We start from the raw sequence: 17156 nt of genomic DNA, 5'->3' as shown, positions 1-17156 counted from the left end.
GAAGCAAACAAGTTTAAAATATCACTCTCAATGGTGATAATTAGAATAAAGAACCAGATCATGGATTCTGACATCACCTCACACTTAGCCTGTGTTTCTGTGTTGTAGTACTCTAACTAAACAAAGTTACATACTAAATTCATGTATGAGTTCAAGGGTAACATCAAGTAAGGAAAGATAAGTTTCCAGGAAAGGCACACAAGAAAGGAATTATTTTTCTATGTTACTAAAAGGGAACTCAATTTCACAGAACATTTCTGTAGGGATTAATCAGAAGTGTTTATGTGCATTGCACTTAAAAAAACTGTAATGTGGAGTTTTATTACATTGCCTTCCAATTCACTGTCAAGTTGAATTTTATAAGGGTGTGTATCTTAATCAAGCCAATATTTATATGCAGATACATTTTGTTTTCAGATATACCATAATCATAAGATGTGATTACACATATTGCTTATAAATCACAATTCTGTCAAAACAGGTATCTACTAAAATTAATTTTTAAGTAGAAGCACCTCAACCTTTTGTAAAAGTGAATAATTTCATTGATTAAAAACTAGTTTCACTGTTAATGACAGTGCTATCAAAGTGTCAAATCCAGCCATGAGAAAATAAAGCAGAAATGGATGAGGCAAAATTTAAGTTTGGAGCAGCTAAGAAGCTACTCAATAACTCCTACAATTTCATATCCTCTGTTACACTCAGGTGTAGAGTGTATATATAGCAGGGTAAATGGAAGAAGTAATGTCCACTAAAGCACAAGGCAAAAAGGGAAATGGCAGGATATCACTTCTAGGGGTCAGGCAGATTAAGTCCCTCTCTAGCACTTTTATTCCAGACCAAGAACCAAACTGTTTTCATAACTAGGCCAAGAACAATCACATGAAGATTATCTGGATCAAGAGGTGAGGCATATGAACCTACCCAATTACTAGTGGTTTATTATATAAGCTTTCAGTCTATGATAACTTGGATTAATAAGATGGCATATATATTAAACTTAATGATGACACAGAACTGAGTGCAACAGACATATGATGCACACACAATTGTATGCAAAATGATCATGACAACTAAAAAATGAGCCCAATTTAATCTTATAATTCACTGGGAATATATTGTCTGCATTGTCTGATATCCCTTGTCAGTCTTTGAGAATTATTTTTAATGTAGAGTTATACCATATAGATTTAACAAAATTTGTTAAATGAATTCCTTGATGTTGGAAATAGAGGTTGGTTCAAATCTTTCAATTTTATAAATAAGTTTGCAACAAATATCATACCCAAATTTAACATACACCTGATTGTATCTTGTACTGAAAGAAATGTAATTATTGAACCAAAGGTTTACCTTTTCTAATACTCTTCTACACATTTTGCCAATCTTTCAGAAAAGCAAATATATAAATTTATATTCCCCAATGTAGAAGATGAAAATATCCAACTGACACATCTTGAAGGACAAGATTCAAGATTTAAAACCGGTTTTAAAGGTTAAATATTAAATACTTTATTTTCTAATATTTTATTGAGAATTTTCGTATCTATGTTCGGCACATAATTCTCTTTTTTTCTGATGTTCTTGTCTGGTTTTGGTATCAGGATAAAGCTGGCCTCATTAAATGAGTTTGGGTATGTTCCTTCCTCTTTTATTTTTGAAAGACTAAAAAGGATTGGTATTAATTCTTCTTTAAGAAGAATTTCCTGATTCCATCTGCTAGGTTTTATGTATCTAGGACTCATAATCTTTCCTGATTCTTTGTATTTCTGTGGTATCCCTTGTAATGTCCCTCTTTCATTTTCTAGTCTAGCTGAAGATTTGTCAATTTTGATTCTTAAAAAAACAGCTTAGTTTCATTCAACTTTTCTACTGTTTTTCTAGCCTCTGTATGATTTATTTCCTGATCTTTACTATTTCTTTCCTTCTACTAACTTTGTAGTTAGTTGCTCTGTTTTTTCTAGTTCCTCGAGGTGTAATTGATTTCAACTTTCATACCACTGTGGTCAGAAAAGATGCTTCATTTGATTTCAATCTTTTTAAATTTATTAAGACCTGTGGCCTCATATATGATGGATCTTAGAAAATGTTCCATGTGCACTTGAGAAGAATATTCTGCTGCTATTGGATGAAATGTTCTGTATATGTCTGTTAGGTCCATCTGGTCTAACATGTAGTTCAGTCCAATGTTTTCTTACTAATTTTCTATCTGGATCATCTATCAACTGTTGAAAGTGAGGGACTAAAGTCCCCTACTACTAATATATTGCTATTTCTCCCTTCAGATCTATAAATACTTACTTCATATATTTAGATGTTCCAATGTTGGGTACATAAATGTTTGCAACTGTTATATCTTCCTGTTTGATCCTTTATCATTATATAAACACCTTGTCTCTTGTTACCATTTTTGGATCAAAGTATATTTTGTCTAATATAAGTACAGCTAACCCTGCTCTTTTTCTTTTTTCTTTTTTTTTTGCATCAAATATATTTTTCCATTCCTTCACTTTGAATATATGTGTGCCATCAAGGCCAATGTGAGTCTTTTAGAGGCAGCATACAGTTAAGTTTTATCCATTCAGTTACTCTCTATCTCTGGACTGGAGAATTCAGTCCATTTACATTTAAAACAATTATTGTTAGGTATGGACTTACTAGTGTGATTTTATTGTCTGGCTGTTAGGAAATTCCTTCGTTCCTTTATTCCTCTGTTGCTCTCTTCCTTTGTGATTTGATCATTTTCTGTAGTGGAGTGTTTTGATACCTTTGTCTTTATATGTTTTTTTGTGTGCAGTTATGTTTTGGCTTTATGGTTACTATGAGGATTACATAAAATATTTAATAGTTATAATAGCCCATTTTCAGTAGATAAGAACTTAACTTTGAATGCATACCAAGGCTCTACATTTTTACATTTTATGTTCTTGATGTCATTTTACATTTTCTTATACTATGTGCCCATTAACAAATTACTGTAGTTCTAGTTTCATACTTTTGTCTTTTAATTTTTATATTAGAAATTTTAGTAGTTATAATAGTTAAATTTTATATAGACTAATAAATGACCTACCTACCATGATCACAATATTCTGAATTTAACAACATATTTACCTTAACAGTGAGTTTTATATTATCATACATTATCATGTAATGAATTAGTGTTCTTTCATTTCAGTTTGAAGAACTCCCTTTAACATTTTTTTATATAGCCAGTCTGATAGTAATAAACTCCTTCAGCTTTTGTTTGTGTGGGAAATTATTTCTCTCTCCCTCAGTTCTGAAGGACAAATTTGCTGGGCAGAGTAGTAGTTGCAGTTTTTTTCTTTCTACACTTAAAATATATTATCCTACAACCTTCTGGCTGGCAAGCTTCCTGCTAAAGTCTGCTCAGAGTCTCGCTGCAGTAGGATTCCTGTCCATGTGAGGAGAGGAAGATTTGAAACATGGAAGAGACACACAAAGAAAGTCATGTGATGGGAAAGTAGAATTGTGGCAATGAAGCTAAAAGCTAAGCAATGCAAAAGACTGCCAGCAAAAGCCTGAAATTAGGAGAGAGGGATCAAACAGATTTTCCCTCAGAGTCTTTAAAAGGAACCAACCCTGCTGACACCAAGATTCAGACTTCAGCCTCTTGAACTATGAGAGAATAAATTTCTGTTGTTTTACACAACCCACTTTGTGGTGCTTTGTTACAGCAGCCCTATGAAACCAATACAGAGGCTATTACGGTAATCTAGACAAGAGGGGTGGTACAGTGGGATCAGCTTGGTGGTGGAAGAAATAAAGGAAAGTCTTATTAGAGAAATATTTAAGTGGTAAAAAAGACAGGACTTGATGGTAAGCTAGATTCAGTGACAGAAAGGGTAAATGAGGTGTTAAAGGAGAACCCTCAGTTTCTGGATTACCAAAATGAATGGTAGAGCGTGCTTTAATAATGTTTCTTGGTTTCTTGGTGAGGGCACATGATCTGAAAGATGGCGGTGTGAGAGAGTGTATATCAATGATAACTTAATAACAAAAAAAAGTACAATTGAAAAAGGAAAAAAAAAAATCTATGAGGTTAAGTTAAGAACTCGTGATCTCCAGGTGAGGAAACCAACTCAGTGAGCTTAGACTTGGACTCTGATCTATCTCCAAAATGGGCATCTTGTCACCACACCATGTTAACTCTTACCTCAATCTCTTCAGTTAGACTTATATATTTGTGTTTATTTATACAAATATGAAAAAGGAAGTACAGAATGGTTAATTAAGTGCCTTACTCATATCTTAAAATTACGAACAGGTTTATTTTTAAGAGTACTTAGTCTTTATATCCTACAAACTCTTTATGATTAAACCAAAAGCTACTCTAGCTGTCCAGACAAATAGCCCATGATCATATGGAGGCCACAATAAAAGTCAAGAGCACAGGCCAGGAAAGAAATTACCTGACCCCACAGGGCTCACCCCAAACCTCAGAGGGAAATTAGAATGGGGCAAAGGATTCTGTATTTAAACTAGAAAAGGAGGCAGTCATTATCACCATAACCCTTAATTCATTTTGGAGAAAAGATATGTGAAACAACACTGTAGAACACCTTGTCCTCAGGAAACATTAACTTCTGCAATGGACTCAACTGTGCCTCCCCAAATGAGCATGTTGAGTTTTAAGCCCTAGTGTGATGGGATTAGAAGCTGGGGCCTTTGGGAGGTCATCAGGTCATGAGGGTGGAACCCTCCTGAATGGGATTAGTGCCCTGTGTGAGGACACAATGAAATACGCAACCAGGAGAGGGCCCTCACCAGAACCTGACCATGCTGGCACCAGAACCTTGGACTTCCAGCCTCCAGCTGTGAGAAACTGAATTTCTGCTTTACATAATCCAATCCGCTCAGTCTGGAATGGACTAGCACAGCTTCCTTCTATCTCAATGGTCAGTGAAGCTCAAGACTGGGCATTTATCTTAGTCTGCAAAGCCTTTAAGGTCGAAAAGAAAGAGAAAAAAGTGGATCCACTAGGCTCTTCTCTGCTGGTCATGACTTATGTCATCACTACTGTCCTCTCTCCACTGGCTCTTCCTAACATGCAGTTAAGTGCTCTGCACCTCAAATATGTCTCAAAAAAATCCAATTTTGGGAAAACCAGCAAAGCATGAGAGAGGCAAGATACACACACTCCCAATTTTTCTTCAATTAAAAAATCTTTAAGGAACTCAAAAAAAAAATGTTTCTTGGCATTTGATTTTCTAATTATCACTGTAAACTTATTGCCTTTAATTTCCATCAAAAGATTCCTTAAGCTTTCTCTGTCAATGCCTGTGTTCTAATCTTTATAATTAATAGACTATTTGATTCTTCTTTCTTTTGCAGCACTTCAGAGATCTGCAACTAAATCAAAATGACAGAGAAGGACTGACTGCCAGTCCTAAAACATAATAGTAAAAAGTCTCCTCAAAAACAAAATAAAACTTATCTTTAATTTTCTAATCTTTATGCAACTATAAACATTAAAATACACTTTATGTATTACTGAAATATCAATGTTCATAATGCCATATTGCTGGGATAAGATATTTCCTATCCTAACATTCTCCATATACAAGTGAACAGCAAGATCCCAAGATATGTATACTATTTGAATATTCATAACTTATACCTGGATTTTTATTATTCCAATTTTAAATTTAAAATGCAACAATTAATAGGTTTAAAATAGAATTTCCACTTAATTTTATTTTCAAATCTTGAATATCTTTCAATTTCTCAGAATTACTTTTCAAATTAAATTTAAGCTAAATCATAATCTCCAAGTGAATTATGTGAAAATTATCTGATCAAAAAGCCTCTCAAGATAATTTTTCTGATTATACAAGTTCTCAAGTACTTTACTTTCTTGAACATGTTTCCTTTATTAAAAAAGAGTATAAATTAGCACTGGTTTTGGACCCCAATGACAAATCACTTTGGCCAATTTGAAAGCTTTATGTATATGTCTTTTCTGATCTGACCGTTTAACTCGTTGAAGCTTATAAAAACATTTACCTAAATCTAAATAATTTAAAATAGTCAATATCTTGTGTAAGAGATCATTTCATATACTGTCTGCCTCTACTTGCAACTATGAAAAGATTAGCTATACCATTAATGATAATGAAAGAATAAAGCAGAGTTTTGTTTTTGTTTTCCCTAATAAACTGTAAGCATCCAGGGAAATGAACTGTCTTACCTTTTTCCATTCACATAGCAGCCACCTGATCAATAATTATTGAATTGAATTCATTAAAATACAATTCTACTGAGGGTGGAGAAGAGGCCAAATGTCCGTCTAAGGTCCTTTTAGCCCATACTTTATTGTCATTACCATTAACCAACCATTCCTCGTCCTCATTTTTACCTTTTTCATTTGTTTAAAAAGAAATCACCCTCTATCTACCCCATACACATGCATATGTGTGTGTATATATATTATTTAGTATGAAATTCTGGCAACTACTTTAAATGATTTAAGTGGCATTTTTCCAATACCATTTATTCTCAGGTAAGGTCCCTTTACCTCTAAAAAGAATCACTTTAATTGAGTAGAAAAATCAGGAATTACTGTTCAGTCATCATCTATAATTTATACATATTGACATATATATATATATATATATATTTCTAATACCATGTGGAAACAAGGATTCACATATTTTAAATAATGAAGAAAACAAAAAGGAAATGTTCTAACAGAAGTATCAACACCCCCATATTATACATTCATAGTAATACTGGATTACCATTTAGGCTGATTAAAACCTGTATACATATTTAATGAGCAAGTTAATGTAACGCACAGATGAATAAAGCTGTAAGCTTATATAGCACCTTTCTCCAACAGATCTCAAACATTTTCCAAAATTTTCTTTATCATCTTCCATGAATTGAGCAGATGGCAAGGTTCTTCTAACTTTAGACAGCAAGATTTAGAAACAAAAAGGTTAAGCAGCTTCCCAAAGAGTCCAAGAACCAAAAAAGAAAGAACCCTAGACTCCTGATTCATAATATCACAATAAACCTACCAGACCTCATTTAGTCCTTGCTTTTTTATGATCTTGAGAGTTTTACAAAATATGAACAGTAATAATAGTATCAGCATATATGGTAGTTACAGGGTGCTCAACAGTGACTATACTAAGGGCTTTACATGCATAATCTCATGTAAGCCTCACAGCATTCCTGTGAGGTTAGTACTATCATACTCCCATATTATACATAAAGAAATTGAGGCACAGAGAATTTTAGTAAACTGATTAGAGTTACACTGATTGTAAGTAGAAAAGTCAGGATTTGAACCAAAGTAGTCTGGTGCTATTGCCCACAATTATAATCATAATGCTATGCTACATCTGGGCTACTCATAGGAACCAGGAGATGTGGGGTCTTATTAAACTAGAACTTGCACTTATTAGCAATTTGGTCTAGGTAGAATGACTACATTTCCCAGATTATACCTGTTATCCTAAAGTAAACATTAGTAGTGCCGCCTTTTGAACTTCATAAGACTCTCTGTCTAGATTATAAATTACAAGGTTATCTTAATATTAGGCATTTCTTTTATCTTCTCTTGACTTTATTTTATTTACCTGCAAAATAAAGACATTTTATTAGGGGACTTTTAAGGTTTTCTAAATTATGAAATAATCTAACAAAATAAAGTATAAGGACAGATATATAGGAAGGTTTTGTTTATATAAATATTCATTATAGTCCTCACAGTTATAAATTTTCATAGAGAAATAAAATTTTACTGGACACCTAGTTCACTAGTTAACTGACCCCTTGACCTGTACTTGAACTCTATCCATCCCTGTATCTGTTGATCACTGTTGAATACTCTCTGAGTACAAAATAACTGAGAATCAAATTGTTAATCTTGCAAAAGAGACAATTTTTCAAAGCTGATGAGAGCTATGTTGAAAATAATTCAGATCCCATATAAAAGTTCTGATAAGTAAGGATATAGAAGAATTATACCATTTAACAACTGCAGAAAATTCAGAAGGAGGATGAAAGGCTAGGCACTCTGAACAAAAATATGTATAACAAAGGACTAAGAAAGCATCTTGGGCCAGACAAGATGGCATAGACTCATTCCTTCCTACTGCTCCCTGCTAAATGGCTATAAAATTTTGGAACTTCAAAGGTACCCAAAGAACCTGAAAATGGAAAGAAGCCTGACTTGCTAGGTGCCCAAGGACTAGAAGAACAAGATAGTGGCAGGACATCTTAAAATCCTTGGTTCAAGAGAAAGATGACCTAGACCTTACCCCAAACCTAGCCACAGAATGCACTTTAGGTAGGTGCATCCCTTTGAACAACACTAGGCAAGCCCAGCAAGCACTGGCAAGGGGGTATTGCTAAGGAAGCCTTTAGACAATGAAGGAAACTATCTATGTCCTTCCTCTCTGGACCTGAAACTCCCCTCCTGAATTAAGGCACATTAGGTGACTATGTGGGGCATTAGAAACAGGGATGCACGACAACCACGATGGAAATCATTCTCCATCTCCCAAAGGCAGAGGTACCCTGACACAGCAGCCCAGCCCAGAAAGCCTCTTTGTGCCCATGGGTTGAAGACTCCCTTCTCCCTCCTAGAGTTACAGATGGCCTCTTCTGGAGTAGCTTGTTCTGCTCCCTTAGTAAGAACCAGCAGTAACCAGTTGGAGGCCCAGGTAAATCAAGACCAAAATAGTACTGCAAAGGATCTGAAAACTAAATTGTCACTGGAACCATACTCTTCAACAGTAGGCCCAGAGTTACATGCTAAACCTAAATAAGGTGACAGCCTATTAAAAAAAATAAAGGATTTAAATAGGACTCAGAGTTTGTGTACATAACAGCCAAAATGTTTAAGATTCAATTAAAAAATCATCATCCATCATAAACAGGACAATCACAACTTGAATGCGAAAAGACAATCAACTGAAATGAGTCAGATGTTGAAATAATCTGAAAAGGAATTTAAAGCAGCCATCATAAAGTGCTTCATAATCAATTGGAAGTTCTCTTGGAACAAATTAATAGAAAATTTCAGCAAAGAAATAGAAATTATAAAAAAGAACTGCATGGAAATTATAGAACTGAAAAATACCACAATAGAAATAAAAAACTCAGTGTAACAGTTCAATAGAATAGAGATGATAGAAGGCAGAATCAGCAACCTGAGGACAAATCTATAGAATTTACTGAATATGAACAACAGAAAATAGATTGAAAAATATAAATTCAAAGAGAACAAAGACCTTTAGGACAGTATCAAAAGATCCAATATTTCTATCATCAAGGTCCCAGTAAACAAAAAGTAGAGTGGGATAAAAGAATATTTGAAAAAAGAATGGCTGAAGACCTCTCCAAAGGGAAGGTAAGACATATGCCTACAGATGCAAGAAGCAGAGTGAAACAAGCAGGATAAACCCAAAGACATCCAAGATAAGACAAATCATAAATAAACTTCGGCAAACTAAAGAAGAATAATAAAGCTTAAAAGCAGTAAGACAGAAAAGACATATTACTTATAAGGGAACACCAAGTGACAGTGGGTTTCTCACCTGAAACCACAGAGACCAGAAAGAAGTGGGACAAAATTTTTCAAGTGCAGAAAGAAATTAACTGTCAACTCTAAATTCTATACCTGATGAAACTGTCCTTCAGAAATGAAGGGGAAATAAAGACATTCTCAGATGCAGGAACATTAAAAGAATTTGTCACTAGCAGACCCATCCTTAAAGAATTGCAAAAGGGAATTCTTCAAACAGAAAGCATATGATAAATGAAGGAATTTTAGGCTATCAGGAAAAAAGAAAAAATAATGGAATGATCAGAAATAGGAGAACACTTAATAGTCTACCCTCCTTATAAATTTTATAAATATTTATTGATTGAAACAAAAATTATAATATGATCTGATATTCAAGACAATGATATTTTCAAGTGGGAATGGGAAAAGGGCCTAAATGGAAGGTCCACTTCACTCAAAGTGGTAAAATGAAAATACCAGTAAACTGTGATGTCACATATGATAACTGTAAAACCTCCAAAGCAACCACTAAGAAAACTATACAGAGAGATACACTCAAAAGCACTATAAACAAATCAAGAAACAAGCCTGTGAGTAAAATAAAAGCAGTACTGTATCCTAGTGCTCTGAATAGTGCTCTCTGAGTGACCAGTTGAACTGAGGAGGGAGCTAAAAGGAAGCACCATAACAAGAGAACATAGAATCTTCATATGGGAAGAACTTTCATGACTAAGTGGCCCAACTATAGCTTCTGCATGTACCTCTTGGCATGTATATATGTATTTGGTAAGGGGGGGCAAAATTCATCTGTACTATTACTATCTGCATTTAACAGTTAGTCAAATGATGAGTAAGTAAAGTTGTTCAAGATACTGCACTGATTAAGTTGGTAGGTTGCTCGCCACCCTTTCCTCACTTTTCTGAGTGCAATCTTTGGTCATACATCTCTGGTAGAAGAAGGGAAGGTATTAAGTAAAGACTACTGAATCTTACCCATGATCAAGGCTTGACTTATTCTAGTTAAATTATTGTAAAGATAGAAGGATACAGATAATAAGTTGGTGGAAGATTCAGGTCTCTCATGGTCTCTCATCTCTCATTTCCAAATCAACAACTGCCTTAAAAGAAAAAAGAGCTTCTTTCTAGAAATAAAATACCTCTCCCCATACATAAAGTGAACTCATTAATTTATCCACAATGAATTTATTATTAATGAATAACACATGTGAAAGGGTTTGAAAACTACAAAGAACACCCCCCAAAATACAATACTTATGTTGTTTATTTTATAACATAGATCTTTTGATATGTGTAAATAGAGAACATTTCATTCTTGAATACAGTTATTCAGCACTCTGTATTTCCCCCAAGTACAAACACAATTTACATCAATATACTCATTTAGGATATATAACTTCTAAATAGAAGGAAGTGTGCTTATCAAAACCTAAATATTCACATATATTCATAAATTTATCCTATTTTTTCATTATATTTATAAATTGTAAGCTGTTTACTCTTTCCCCAGAATTCTACCTTATACTTTATGTCCTGCACTTTTATTTTAAAACCGTGTTGTTAAATTAGAGCAATGTGGCAATGGGATATAACATAAAGGCTTAGTTTTCCAATAAATTTAAATAGGTATAAATTTTTACAAGGAGCATTGAAGAACAAATTCTTCTAGTGATTTTTTAAAATATATGTATATATAATAAAATAACTGCAGAAAAATTAAATGTGAAGAAGGATGTGATAACTAGCAATCTCAATTTTGTTCAGAAAAAATACTCCAAACAAAAGTTCACTTTTAGTTCTTTTAGTAATGAGTACATAGTTGCAATTATAAACTAAATTCTGTTTATTTTCATAAATTCCCATTTATTTTTTTAGGAAAAATTCTCAATCACCCTCTATCTACCCCATACACATGCATATATGTGTGTGTATATACATTATTTAGTATGAAATTCTGGCAACTACTTTAAATGATTTAAGTGGCATTTTTCCAATACCATTTATTCTCAGATAAGGTCCCTTTACCTCTAATATTTGAAGTAGTCTAATGCTGAGGGGAAAAAGTGGCTAAAAATAACAAAATAGCCCTATTAATAATGTTTCAATGAACATTCCTCGTTGTTTTTAAAAAAACTCAAATGAATACTATGCTTCAGAAGAGAAGGGATTCACAAGGAAACAAAGTTCCTTTTGGCTGAATAAAATGACACATTTAGAATTCCACAGAAAACAGCAACAGGAAAGCATTACTCAAAGGAATAGTCTCAATCTAGGGGCTATAGCAATATCTGAGGTCTAACTGTCAAACCAATAAATTGGAATAAAAGCTAGAGTGGATTAATAAGCCAGGTACAACCATGATTTCTACTAGCACCCAAGCCCTGTTCACTACAACAGGCATTTATAAAACACTGAAAGGTCATGCCCAAAAGTTGTCACAGGACAAAAAGCAACTCAACAAGTTGGTATTAAATATAAAATAATCAAATATAGAAACTTGAGTTAAGCACTTTTTATTTTATTATAGACTAAGACACTAAAATGTTAAGAAATATTTATGAAAAACATTTTAATTGAAAAGCATTTTTAAATGCCACTCATCTGTTTTTAGTTAAGAAGGAAGAAATCTTTACTACCTTATTTTAAGAGCAGAACACCTGTGCCAAGGACCAGTAATATTACAAGAGGGCTTCTTTTTTAAAACTCCTGGTTTAGGATGCTGTCAAGACAATGGAGGCAAATAAAACTTAAAAACTAGAATATCAGTGCCTAGTCTCCACATATTAGAATCATTAGATTAGAATCACACAATCTTAAACCATGTTCCTTCCTCTGAGATGCTAGCAAGTACTATTGTGAAATGGATGAGTTCCATTACGTAGAGTTTTCAGCAGTCCTTTGGATAGAGAGTAATGTCTAAACACTTTGAATAAAAAATGTTCGTTATGTTGCTTAAAATAGCAGCACTGCTACTTGGGAATGTTAATCATGCCTTTCTCAAAAAAAGCTTAAAGAATGGAATCACTGAGTACCCATGACAGCTATTATTATTTTACATATATTGCTGGTAGTTTGTTATTTATTTTTCTGCCAATAGTATAAAATCTTCACTAGTATTTATACTACATCTGTAGTATATAAAGCATGTACTAAACATATGCCAGGCATGGACTCTGCCTCTCTTTTTAAAAAAAGCTTGGATCTGGGAATAAACCCACAAATGCTGACAACAACTCATATGTTCTAACCACCAGATACCACTTTTCTCCAAAACAACAAACCACACATATAACGTTCAAAATACCCTTTATTTTGACCAAAGTTGGGTTATACAGTGTGCTAAGTTGTAACTGAATTGGCATCCCTTAAACTTCCAATTATTTTGACGTTTTGGTGACAATATCTAAAACATGAACACAGCACAGGATTTCTATTTTGTAAAGTCAAGTAAATAAACATCATCAAATTCAGAAATTAAAACTAAGAGAAAAAGAAATCACTAAGGAGAGCTCAATGAGAATATGTGCATGAGAATGACAGGAAAAATTCCTGTGGTTTACTGACTAAAGCTCAGTCACCAAGAACCTGTATATTCATATGGATAAGGTTTCATAATCATAGATTCAGAGTCGTTACTCATCTTACTCTTCTCTTGGTTTCCTCACAAAGATACACTGGCCCTTAGCATGAGAAATTGACTAAAAACTGACAATCAACCTTGAAATGAAGACAAATCACCTATTATAATCAAGCTGCCAGTGGGAAACTCCAGATCACACTGAACTAAAACATAGTTCTGTTTTCTGCACAGGTGTAGGGAAATTGCTAATTATTGAAAGTATTCAATTAAGACTACAATTTTAAAAGTATCTTATATAAATATTTATTGAATGAATATATAAATATAAAACATGAATAAAATAAGAAGACTGTTACATGTTTAGATAACAAATGGAAAACTAAATAGGACTTAAGTTCTCAAAATAGAAAATCATTATTTTAGATGCAGGATGCATCTTTACAAAATACAAGGCTAACTAACCAAGAGAAATGAAACATGAATGTTCATAGTGGCATAATTGATAATAGCCAAAAGATAAAAACAGTTCAATGTCCATCAACTGATGAAGATACAAATTAAGTGTGGTACAGCCATATAACAGAATATTATTTGGTCTTGAAAAAGAAATAAAGTACTCATAGATGCTACAACATGGATGAACCTTTAAAACATGCTAAATAAAAGAGACAATACACAAAAGGCCACATACTGTATGGTTCCATTATATGAAATCTATAGGCAAATCTATTGAGGCAGAAAGCACATTAGTGGTTACCTATGGAAGAGGTGGGGAGAGGGGGACAGTTGGGAATTAACTAACAGGTACAGCGTTTCTTTTTGGTGTCATAAAATTGATTGTTGTATGGCTGCACAACTCTATGAATACACTAAAAACAACTAAATTGTACAGAAGTATATATATTGTAAGATTCTACTTATATGAGATATATAGTCAAATTCATAGAGACAGAAAGTAGAAATGGTCATTAACTAGGAGCTGGGGAGAGAGAAGAATGAGTTAGTATTTAATGGATGGAGTTTCAGTTTGGGAAAGTGAAATACTCTTGAGATGGATGATGATAATGGTTGTACAATGATGGGAATGTACTTAATTCTATAGTACTCTATGTTAAAATGGTAAATTCTATGGTGTGTACATTACCACAATTAAAAATATTGAGTTTTATACTTTAGAAAAGTAAATGTATGGTATATGAATAACTCAATAAAGCTGTTAAAAATAGGTGTGTTTTTCTCCTGAATATAAGCATGAACAACTTCTTCCTGAACCCATCTCCTCGAGAAAGGGAAACAAAAGCAAAAATGAATTCATGGTACTACATCAAGCTAAAAAGTTTTTGTACGGTAAAGGGCATCATCAACAAAACAAAAAGGCATCCTACAGTATGGGAGAATATATTTGTAAATGACATATCTGGCAAGAGGTTAACATCCAAAATATATAAAGAACTTACACACCTCAACACCCAAAAACCAAATAACCCGATTAACAAATGGGCAGAAGATATGAAGAGACAGTTCTCCAAAGAAGAAATTCAGATGGCCAACAGACACATGAAAAGATGCTCCACATCACTAATCATCAGGGAAATGCAAATTAAAACCACAATGAGATATCACCTCACACCAGTAAGGATGGCCAGCATCGAAAAGACTAAGAACAACAAATCTTGGTGAGGATGCGGAGAAAGGGGAACCTTCCCACACTGCTGGTGGGAATGTAAGCTAGTTCAACCATTGTGGAAAGCAATATGGAGGTTCCTCAAAAAACTAAAAATAGAAATACCATTTGACCCCGGAATCCCACTTCTTGGAATACACCCAAAGAATACAACTTCTCAGATTCAAAAAGACATATGCACCCCTATGTTCATTGCAGCACTTTTTACAATAGCCAAGATATGGAAACAACCTAAATGTCCATCTGTACATGAATGGATAAAGAAGATGTGGTACATATATACAATGGAATACTATTCAGCCATAAGAAAGAAACAAATCCTACTATTTGCAACAACATGGATGGAGCTGGAGGACATTATGCTCAGTGAAATAAGCCAGGCAGAGAAAGACAAATGTCAAATGATTTCCCTCATTTGTGGAATATAACAATGAAGCAAAACTGAAGGAACAAAATAGCAGCAGACTCAGAGACTCCAAGAAGGAACTAGTGGTTACCAAAGGGGAGGGGTGTGGGAGGGCGTGTGGGGAGGGAGGGAGAAGGGGACTGAGGGGTATTGTGTTTAGTACACATGGTGTGGGGGATCACGGGGAGAACAGTATATGGCAACTTGCTGCACTGATGGACAGTGACTGCATTGGGGTATGGGTGGGGACTTGATAATATGGGTAAATGTAGTAACCACATGGTTTTTTCATGTGAAACCTTCATAAGGGTGTATATCAATCATATCTTAATAAAATTTTTTTTAAATAGGTGTTTGTGTGTGTGTGTGTGTGTGTGTGTGTGTGTAAAAGTAAGAATATTAAACTTGCTACCACAGTGGATCAACTCCAAGGCTATAATCATAAAAGTTGAGTGGCTCTGCTAATACACTCTGGTTACATGGAATAAGATAGCCAGATGTGCCAAGGTTAGGGTGCTAATCTTAACACTCCCATTACCCTCACCCTACATCCCCACCTGAGTGATTTCATGTACTCCTGTGGCTTCAGTATCCATGCGCTGATGATTCCCAAATGTATGTCCTTTATATGGGAACTGATCTCTGCTCTTGAACTACTCTCTCATTATTCCTCAATGCTTGTTGGACAGATGGTTCCAACCTCTTGAAAACCTTTCAAACATCATATGTTCAAAGAGGAGCACAAAAAGGAGGGATAAGGACAGAAGCTTGGAGTCAGCAAGACCTGGACCCACCACTTACTAGCTGGGTAGTTAGGGAAGTAACAGAGCCCTTCTGAACCTTTTAAATGAGAATCACTCTTAATTACCTTACAGGATTATTCAGAAGATTAAACCAGATGAATGCATATAAACTGCCTAGATGTCAAAAAACCAAGCATATAGAAATTACTAAACGTATATTCAGTGCCTTCCCCTTTGAGCTAGCTCTACTTCTTTATTCCCAAAATAAAAGGTGTCACTATTTTCCAAATCTATAAACCTTGTTATTACTGATTTCTATTTGCCTTCTGCATTATTCTTCAAATTCTGTCAATCTACCTCAAACAAATTTTTTGAGTCTCTACTCTCATTTATTACTGATATTCCTTTAATTTAGGCTTTTATCATATCTAACTTAAATTCTGGCACAACTTAATTGTACCACTCTATCATCAGTCCATCATGAACTCTAACATAAAATTATCTTCTTAAGAAGTAAAGATTATCTCCTACTTTAAAATCTGTTACCTCCGAAGTCCAAAAACTTTAGCTTGGTACTCAGCGTAGGACTCTTTAAACACTGACTCTACACTTTTAGTCACATCTGTTCACATTCCCATCCTCTACGTTTTTTACTTTGTGAAATTTGCACTATTCCCTAGATGTATTCCTGGTCTTCACATTGCCCTCTATCTAGAATACTCCTTAACTTGGGAGACTTTTATTAATCCAAATTTGTTTCAAATGATATCTTGTCAGAGACTATTATTTATCTGTTTACATATCTGCCTCCTAACCATGCTGTTAAAATACTGTAACGTGGAAAATGGACTACATTCATTTCTTTATCATTCTCAGTGGCTGGTGATGAAAAAAAAATGATGAGAGTCAACAAGGAAGGTAAGACCTGGATCCAGTTACATTAAGGGATCAGAGCTCAATATAGAACCACAAGTTAATTTTTGCTTGAAGGTAAATGCCAGAGACACCTAGTGTCTGCTGTAAGTCACACCATAAAGTTTCAACCAGTGACAGATACTACTAATCACAGTATTTAAAACTAAATCCTGGGATTTTTTTTTTTGCTTTGCTTTTTTAAGACTTTACTGGAAAACCACGAGTAACTAAAAACCAAGGAATTACTAATCTTTATAGGCTAGGGGAGC

General features: G+C 34.1%; 1 protein-coding gene across 7 annotated transcripts in view; it reads right to left on the bottom strand.

The window, feature by feature from the left end:
* RASAL2 (RAS protein activator like 2) overlaps positions 1 to 17156 on the bottom strand; it is a 386187-nt gene that overhangs the window by 233714 nt on the left and 135317 nt on the right. The window lies entirely within an intron of this gene.

Source organism: Manis pentadactyla, chromosome 9, assembly GCF_030020395.1.
Source record: "Manis pentadactyla isolate mManPen7 chromosome 9, mManPen7.hap1, whole genome shotgun sequence".
In the NCBI taxonomy this organism is placed as follows: domain Eukaryota; kingdom Metazoa; phylum Chordata; class Mammalia; order Pholidota; family Manidae; genus Manis; species Manis pentadactyla.
This window is presented reverse-complemented; position numbering and strand designations above follow the sequence as displayed.